Raw genomic sequence first — 9,876 nt, forward strand, 5'->3', positions numbered from 1 at the left:
CATGTTGTAAACTCCTTAGGGAGATTTACAATGCATATTAGCATATTAAAAACTCTGAGAAGTCCTACAGTAAAGAAATCTGTTCAACTCAAACAAAATTTTGTTCAACAAACAAGATTTATATGAAGACTTATATAAACAGAACCTATGCCACGTTGTTTAATACAGGGAATCTAACATGAGAAACTAGCGTAAAATTTTTAAAAGAGGAATTCATAGGGTAACTAGGAAGATGGTGGGACAATCCAGAGATGAGCAATATGAGAGAATTGCTACCCCTAGGGATGTAGGAACTAAAGGAGGCAATATTGCCCAGATGTGGAAACAGATTTTTTTTTTTTTTGGCAGAGTCTCTAGTGCCAGTTAAGCGTTGAGATAACTAGAACCCTGGTCGACATCTTGAGAAACCTTGAGCAGAAATCACCTCACTAAGCCAGGTCCTGGATTCCTGATCCTCAGAAACTGTGTGAGATAGTAAATATTTGTTGTTTTAAACTGCTAAGTTTCAGAATAATGTGTCACACAGAAATCAATAACTAATATAGAGGTTGGTACCTGCAAGTGGGATTCTGCTGTAATGAAAATCCTAAAATGTGTAAGTGACTTTGGAATTGGGCAGTGCTTTTGTGGAGAGTGTTAGTGAAAATCTAAAGTATTTTGAAGAAACTGTTAACAGAAGCAGCTTGACCTTTGATGTGGCTGCAGGTAAAGGCTTGCAAGAAAATAAGGTAATGTTATCGGAAACTGGAGGAAAGGGGACCCTTATTAAATAGTGGCAGAAAGTTCAGCAAGACTGTTGCCTGCAGTAACTGAAAAGTAGAAAATGTGCCTAATGAACTGGGCGATCTAGTGAGGAAGATTTCCAAGCAACGGTTTCTTCTTGTTGTTTATAGTAAAATGTGAGAGGAGAGCGGTAAACTAAAGGAAGAACTGTTACACAAAAAGACAGAAGTTTCTGGGTTTGAAAATTCTCAGCATCTCCAAATGGCAAATGATGCTAAAATTAAGATAAAGCTTCTGAGCAAAGATGAAATCCAGGGCTCTGCCAGTAAAACATGGTCCAAAGATGAAGCCAAGGGTGAGACTGCAAAATCTTTTGTTAAAGTCTCAGAAAGATTTAAGGTTGTGCATCAGAGTACTATTAGGTTAGACAAAAAGGTCCTTCGGGGATATTAAAGGTATGTCTCAATAGTCTCTCAATAAAATGATAAAACATCTAGGAAGTTTAAGGGCATTGTCCCTCAGCCATCTTATCAGAAACCCAAGGTAGAGAAGAGCTTATCAGAATGGTGTTTGTAGGTGTGGCTTTCATCTAATGGGGTAGACTCCAATAAGATTCACAAGAGACTCATAAATTTTTTTTTTCAGTATGTATGTAGAAAAATTGCCACTTTGGACCAAAAAGTATAGAAATGGAGGGTATATTTCAGTGGTAGAGAATTTGATGAGGATAGAGATAATACAAAATGAAAAGAGGACTTTGGGCCCTCAAAGTTCTACTGGCAAGAAGTAGGCCGAGAAAACGCTTCAGCTGTACGCATGAGGTATCTTTCATGAAAAAGGGAAAATGAATCAGAAATTAGAACCAAGACCCCAGAATACTTTGCTGAGAGCCAAGGAGAATTATTCCCAAGCCTTGAGACTTAATCAAGGAACTTTCATTGTTTGTTCAGCTGGATTTCAAAATTACAGTGGCCTCGTGACTCCTTTGTGCCTGCCATTTCGCCTCTTTTGGAGCAGGAATATCTATAGCAGTTACCCTGTTATTGCCTCCTCATTGTATGTTGGGGTTTATGGAGAAGTATGTAAGTTGTTGCTTTAGTTTCACGGGGAAGGAGAAACTGTACTCAAAGAGCTATCTTAAAGAACTACATCCAAGGTGCCTCGACTGCACCTAGACATGATTTAGATGAGACACTGGACTTCAAGTGGATGCTGTACTGAGATGAGACTTTTGATGACTTTGAGAGGAAGTGAGTATATTTCGCATGTGGGAGGGACATGAATTATTAGGGACCAGAGGATGGACTTTGGTACCTAGCCTCCAAAATAGTTCTCAATTGTCTTTGCCTCCCAGTATTCTCACCCTTCTGTAGGCCCTTCCCACACTATATCACAATTGATCTGTGTGACCAACAGCATTTGACAGAAGTGACACTGTATTACTTGTGAGATTAAGTTATTAAAAAGACTGCAGCTTCCTTTCTGGTATCTCTATCTCTATCTCCATCTCTATCTCTTGGATAACTCCCTGTTGGAGAAGCAAGCTGCCATGTTGAATGCAGCTCTAAAGAAACGACCACCTGGCAGAATATTTAATCCTCAAAACAATGGTCGGGTAGGAACTTTGTTCTGCCAGCAACCAGCCATATGAGTGAACTTGGAAGTCAATTCTTCAGGCCTACTCTACCCTTGAGATGACTGCAGCTCCAGCCAATACCTTGACTGCAACTTTATGAGAGACTCTGAGCCAGAACCACCTGGGTAAGTTACCCTCAGATTATTAAACCTCAGGAACTGTGTGAGATAATAGAATGTTTGTTGTTTTAAGCTGTGAAGTTTCAAGGTAACTTATTATGGAGCAATAGATAACAAACACACCAGCCCAAGAGCCAAGATTGCCCAGCAGAAGCTGGGACCAGAGAAAGAAGGGCTGTCCAGCTACAGTTGGAGCCACAAAGAAAAATGTAGCCATTGCTGGAGATACTATGTGAAGCACAGGGAGAAGGGAAGACCTACCTCTCCAGGCCCCTCATCTGCTACCCTTGCCTCCATTGGCCAAACCAAACCAAGAGGAAATTGATAAGAGACCCTGAGAAATATCATTGGCAAGGAGCAAGGAGCAGAGGGAAAGGAGAAAACTGATCTAAGAACAAATAGGCAAATTACCAGCACAACGAGGAACCATTTTTACAAGTGGAATTCCCAGTAACATTCTTCAGAAACTTGTCCTCAAATCCAGTTTGGGAAACAGTGGCCTAAATCGATCTTCCCTATATCTCCAGCAGTCCAAGTCTTATAATCAATTATTATACACTTTAGGGCCGGCTGACTGGCACATTGGTTGGGAGTTGGCTTAGGAAGCCAGCTCTGAGCAGCAGGGCCCCAGTTCGGATCCCAAATGAGGGCCAGCGACGCTGCGCCCTCTATAGCTAAGATGGTGAACAACAGCTCGACCTGGAGCTGGGCTGCCGTGATTCGCCGGCGATGGCGTAAGCTGCAGTGGGGCTGGCCGGCAGCCGGTGTGAGCTGCCTTGAGCCTCCATGAGCGGCAGTCCAATGGTGGGCAAGTGACCACCTCACCTGGGAAGAGCGCAGTGATAATACCAACATGGGCCAGTGAAGCGACGTCCTCCACAACTAGACTCAAGAACAAAGGACAGCAACTTGTCTGTTCCCCTTCCTTGATTCCCTAATGCTGTTCCCCTCCCCCAATTCCCCAATCTTAAAAAAAATTTATTATACACTTTAAATGTAAAGTTATTCTCACTAACCATTTGTTCCTCATTACTTGAAATAGCCCCATCTTCATTCAGTTCCAGTGCATTTGATCTACACCCATTTTAAGGATTTTTAAACACAATTTATGAGGTGATCAGAAAATACGGTGAATGTTTAAATTTAAAAAAATTTATTACAGTAAAGACACATTGTCATTAATCCCCCTCAAAATACTCCCCCTCGCTTAGAACACACTATCCCATCGTTCTTGCCACTTTCTGAAGCAGTTCTGGAAGTCCTCTTCCGCGAGTGTCTTCAGTTGCACTGTCCTGGCTGCCTCGATGTCCTGAATTGTTTCAAAATGTTTACCTTCCATGGTCATTTTGACTTTGGGGAAGAGCCAGAAGTCGCACGGTGCCAGATCCAGTGAATAAGGACACACCATAATGTTTTTATTTGACAGAAATTGCAGTACCAGAGCGATGTGTGACATGGAGCGTTGTCATGATGGAGGATGAAGTAAAGACACTCATGAAAGAAGACTTCCAGAACTGCTTCAGAAAGTGGCAAGAATGATGGGATATGTGTGTCCGAAGTGAGGGGGAGTATTTTGAGGGGGATTAATGGCAATGTGTCTTTTACTGTAATAATTTTTTTTAAACATTCACTGTGCTTTTTGATCACACCTCGTAGTTATTTAGTGCATGTCCTATTGTCTGAGAACTAATAGCTTCTTGAGGGTCTGATCTATTTCTGACCCACTGTAGCTTATTGCCTCATAATCATAGCACCTAGTAGAGAACCTTGTTCATGTTAAATATCAGTAGGTATTAAGCAAATGAATGAGTGAGTGAATGAATGTCAAAGCCAGTGGTATAAATGGTATAAAACTCTGTTATCTTCATCTATATTACTATTAAATCCTTTATATACTCATGGTAGAACCAAAAGATTCTAGAATAATCTTCCTGTTTTCTTGACTGGTCACATCTTTTGAACTCCTTTTCTTGGGGGATGAGCACAATACAATTGTAAACTAGTTTGTATCTGGGCAGGGATAATTATCCTTCAAGACCAAAGTTCTGCTGGGAACTTTAGCAGGAGGAGTAGGTACAGAGTACTGCACTGGCTCCTATGTCAACTTTGTCCTCTGAGAAAAATCATCTGCTCGGTAAGAAAGGAATGCTCAGCATTTTGCAAAAGGGATGTCCTCTACTTCCTTATCTTCCTTGCCGATGATGCCTTGATAAAGGGAATAAATTCGAAACAGAAAGGATGTTTTTAGATCAGCTCCTCTCAATTAGTTCAGGCCTCTTCACATCCTGCCTGGATTACCACAATGCCCCTAACAAGTCTCCTGGCATCTTGTTTCTAAAAACAAACATTAGCTCGGCACTCTCATGTTTAAAGTTTTTCAATGGTTGCTCATTCGTGATTTGGCCTTGGGTTTACTTCTTCAGCCAAACCTTTTCTTACCAATACCAAGCTTTTCAGTAATCCCCCTCTTCCTTTTGTCCTTCTCCTTCCCCTCTCACCTGAATCTTCTCCTAGCTCAACCAGCTCATCATCCTTCAAGATTTAGTTTCAACTGTCCCTCCAGGAAGTTTCTCTTGAGCTCCTCATGATAGATTAAGCTCCCTTCGTATGCTTTACAAACCTCTTTGGCCTTGAGCAAGTAGCTTTCTAAATCTCAGCATCCCAATCTAGAAAATTGGGGTAATATAGTATTGTACTTACCTCAGTAGCTTGTGACAAGGATGATAATTAATGCAAGATGCTTAGCACAGTGCCTGACATATTAAGTGTTACATATTAGGTATTAAATAATAGCAATTATTTACTCCAATATTTTCATTTTGTTTAAGAAAACAGATCCAGAGGAGTCAAATGACCAGCTCAAGTAGAATAAAATTAGGGATAGGGAAGATCTGATTTGCTTAAGGTTTACAAACCAAATTTCAAAGTGAGGAAATTGGGGAGAATTGACTTTAGATTTAATATTAAAATAAAATGTTTATCGAGAAATAAACTTGAAGTTAGAATAGATCCTATACTATTAAGAAAAATGGCAAATCAGGGCAACTTACAGGTCAATACAGGAATATTTGATGCTTAGACTGAAATATTTTCTTAGCTTTCTCAACTTGCTAATTTACTTTGTTTATTTCTATAGTCAAGAAAGTAGTGTCTGTGCATTCACTAAATAAAATGGTTTGTAACTCCTCAGCCTTTTTTTATAAATTGAATTAAGTAGAACATCAAACCATTAACATGACCTTAAGAAAATCAATATTGTCCCCAGGCTCAAGACCACTCACTCCACAGCTTAATTGGTCCTTAGCTTTTAGCTTGTGCCCCTAATTTTGTATTAGCCAACACAGTTGCCACATGTGGCTCTCAGGTGCTTCAAATGTGGCTAGTCTGAACTGAAATGTTCTGTACGTGAAAATACACACAAATTTTAAAGGTTTGGTTAAAAAAAAGCAAACTCAATTTTTTATATTGACTACATGTGAAATGATAATGTTTCTGTTATATTGGGATAAATATGTAATTACATTTAATTTTAACCTATTTCTTTTTATCTTTTTAAAATGTGGCTACTGAAAAATCTTTAATTACTTATTTAGCTCACATATTTCTACTGGGCAATGCTGCTCTACACCCTGGGATTTTTCAGAATCAGGTGGGAAGCATCGGTCCTAAGGTCAGACGTTGCCCTTCCTGGACTTTCTCTGTTTCAGATGATGTAACTCTGCCGCCCTTCTTGGAAGCTAGATGCCTCCACTATCCCATTCAGAATGGAGCCCTTAAAAGGCTGAAAGAGTTAAAGAACAGTTTTAAATGTAGATCAGTGAGCAAATCCATATTTCAAAGAGTTGAAGACAATAGGTGATTATTGACTCTAGGCAACATCTAAAATTCACTTTACCATTCCCAATTGGCTCTTCTATTGTACTTGAATTATCTCTTTCAATTGTCACAACTCTAACATTTAGGTGCTATTACATACACATTTTACAAATGAGTAAATGGAAGTTAGAGAGCTAGCAGGCATGGCATGGCATTTTGACCCCAGGTGGTCCAACTGTCCAAGTGCCATGTATCTAGTAAGATTATGAGCTCCTTGTTTATCCTGTGCCTTCTCCATGCATGACCTGGCACATACTAGATGGTCAGTAAGTATGTGTAGTAAAATGTATACATAGTACGACTTCAACGATGTAGGAAATTCACACACACACGCACACACAGTCTAGAAGAAACTATATCAAAATGTTAAAAGATGTTTAATTCTGAATGGTGATGTTATGGGCATTTTTAGGGCATAATATACACTTTTATTATTTATCTTTACACTTTTCTGTATCTTCTGAACTTTAAACAATGTGCATATACTGTTTTTATTTATTTCCATTACTGTTTAAATCACACATGTCATTTTAAGAGAATTAAGTGGTTACTGACGTAAGATTGTTCTCTGTGTGCTGATACTGCTTTTCTCTTGTCCCCATGATGTTTCCATTCCACTCTCAGTTCGTGTTCCTCTCCTCCACTTTGCTTCATTTTCTCTTTCAACCTCTCCTGCTTTTTCACCTCTCTCTCTCTTTCTCCCTTTCTTTACTCTCTCTGTCCTTTTTTCCATGACCCTCTCTCAGACTTTTTCCTCTGGATCTTCCTCCCTTCTTGTCTCTTTTCTCCTGTTTCCCTCTTTTTGAGAAGATTGACATTCACATGAAAGGTCAATCAAATGAATGTTCCTTTGCACCTAGTAGGTTTCAGGCAGATTCTACCTGCCTCTGGAGTCCAGAGGAAGATGCTCAAGTTGGGCAATGGAGGGCAAGACTTCTAAAGAGGATTGCTATGTTTTGGATAAAATAAGCGGTGGGGAAGGACACTTAAGAGTGACTGAAGCAGTGGGAACAAAGGTCTGAGGATTCTCTCAGGGAAAAAGAGATGAGCAGAGGCTCTTACCTTATTGGGTGTAGGGATTGCTGTCTCCTGGTGCTGGCACTCAGTTAGAAAGGATGTGGACCTTAGTTGATTTGAGCTCCTGGATTGAATTAGTCCTGGTTGTATAATTGACTTTGATATGTGGCCTTTAGATCTGAAATGGGTTTAATAAGGTTTAACTGCTTCAAAGGGCTTTATAAGAATTCATTTTATCCTTTAAATCTGATTTCAAATGCTGCCTATTTTACGATGCCTTCTCTGACTTTGGGGCTCCTCTCCAGCGCTCCTATTGTGCCATAGTTGATACATACCTTATTCAAGCAATTACCTCCATTGTATTTTATCTTTTTCTGTGGGAAATGGTTCTTTTATTGCCTCTCTTCAGGACACTTGAGAAACAGGCAGGTATCTTATTCATGTTTGTATCCCAGGCCTAGCAACACACTCAGTTAAGCCCACAGGTGCTCAATAATGATTTTTAAAAGTATGTTAATGGCTAACATTTAGTAAGCACTGTGGCAGACACTTTAGGAGAAAAGTACTTTTATTGTGCCCATTTTACAATGAGAAAACAAAGTTAGAGAGATTAATTTGATCTAAAGTAAAATTTGATCCAGGATCAACTAATAAGTAGCAGAATTTTTTCTACAGGCATTTGGCTTCAAGATCTGTGCTCTTAACCACCATAGACAAAGAATGCGTGGATGAGAAATGCCTTTCATTCTGTGGTTGAAGAAGCCACATGGAAGAGTCCACCATTTATTTTATAGAGGCAATTATGATTTAAATTTATGATAAGTCCTAAATCACTGATGTTTTTAACTTTTGAATCACCTTTACTTCTCCCTCTTTCTTCCTCCCTCCCTCTCTCTCTTACTCCTTCTTTCCCCCCTTCTTTCCCTTCCACCCTCCCTCCCTCTGTTTCTCCCTCCTGCTTTCTCTTTCTTTTTTTCCTCCCTAAAACTCTCAGGAAAAATGTTTGCACTCCTACATTGAAATGCAATCCAGGCAAGAACTGAATGTTTTATGGGGAAGGAAACTAACATCTTACTTGGTTCCTACTTCTTGCCATTCATTCATTTGCAAATTTACAAATATCGGGCACCTACTGTGTGCTAGGAACCTTTTGTAGACACTAGAGATAGAGCGGTAAACAAAACGAAGTCTCAGTTCTCACGGAGATTACGCTCTAGTGGGCACTTTAAATACGCTGGTTCACTTACTCCTCACAATAACCACATGGGGTAACGATGACAACAATAATAGATAACTCTTAACAATGTTTATCTGTGCCAGGCACTGGGCTACCATGCTTTATTTGTATTAACTCAATTATCACAACAACCCTGTGAGGTAGAGGGTAAGCATGCTTCCCCCACTTCCCAGTTGAGGAAAGTGAGACCTAAAGAGGCAAATGACTCGTTCAAGGTTCGAACCCAAGCGGTGTTGCTATATTGTTTTGTTTGTGTCTTTCTTAATATCACAACTTTTAAGTGGCCGAGTCTTATCTCAGATCGTCTGACATTCCCATGCCCAGGAGTTTGCGCTGCACCCCAGCGGCCTCGCGAAATACAGGAGAATGCCTTGGAATTTTTTCAACACTTTCTCTTCCAAAGAATTCAAACTGCTTTCTACATAATTCTCAGAGTTGTGATGTAAACCTCTTGTACTGTCAATTCCGAGCAAGTAGAAAGACAGGGCCAGGGCCCTGGGTCATCTTACACTGGCCGGGGCACCCAGCAGGTGGCGCTAGGTTAGTAGCCACCACCTGGCTGCCCAGTCCCCGGGGCTCACAGCCTCCGCCGAAAGCTTCCCGGCCCTCCCTCACTCCCTTCTCTCTCCTCCTCCCCACGGAGCCCGGGCCCACGTGACCTCAAGGCGGCCAATGGCTGAGCAGAGAGGGCGAGCTGGTCCCTGTGGCCGCCATTAAAGCGAAGGGAAAACCCGTGAATTCGGATTAAAGGGAGAAAAACACAGCCCGCTGGGCCTACAAAATGGGGGAGACTACGGCGTCCGGGCTGTGAGGCCGTAGGAGAGCAGACGATAGGCCGGCTTGGCCCAGGGACTACACCAAGACACAGCCAGAGAATGGTCTGAGCCCGCAGACACCGCCACCACCTCCGCCACTGAGGAGACTCTGGGCTTAAGGACATCGCCGCTGCCGGGCCGGGGGCCTGGGCTTCTCTCCGGCTCTCGCCCTTCCCGCCCCTCTGCGGGCGCCTCCCCGCCCGGGAGAACCCTCCAGGGCTTGGGCTCTGCCCTCTCGGACTGGATTTTAATTATTTATTGTGTAATTTATTATTTTTCTTGTGGAAGGGGCACACATCTCCTCTGTCCACCAGAGAGGGACGAGCGTCCGTGGCTCCGCGGCGGCCGCAGTCCGGCCAGCGGGGTGAGCGCGGCACGGCCCTCCCGCCTCCGGCCCTCGGCTCCGGGCGGCTGGGTGCCGGCCGGGCGGCGGGGGCTGCTCGCGGCGGCGGG

The sequence above is a fragment of the Hipposideros armiger genome, unplaced genomic scaffold (assembly GCF_001890085.2).
Source record: "Hipposideros armiger isolate ML-2016 unplaced genomic scaffold, ASM189008v1 scaffold_29, whole genome shotgun sequence".
In the NCBI taxonomy this organism is placed as follows: domain Eukaryota; kingdom Metazoa; phylum Chordata; class Mammalia; order Chiroptera; family Hipposideridae; genus Hipposideros; species Hipposideros armiger.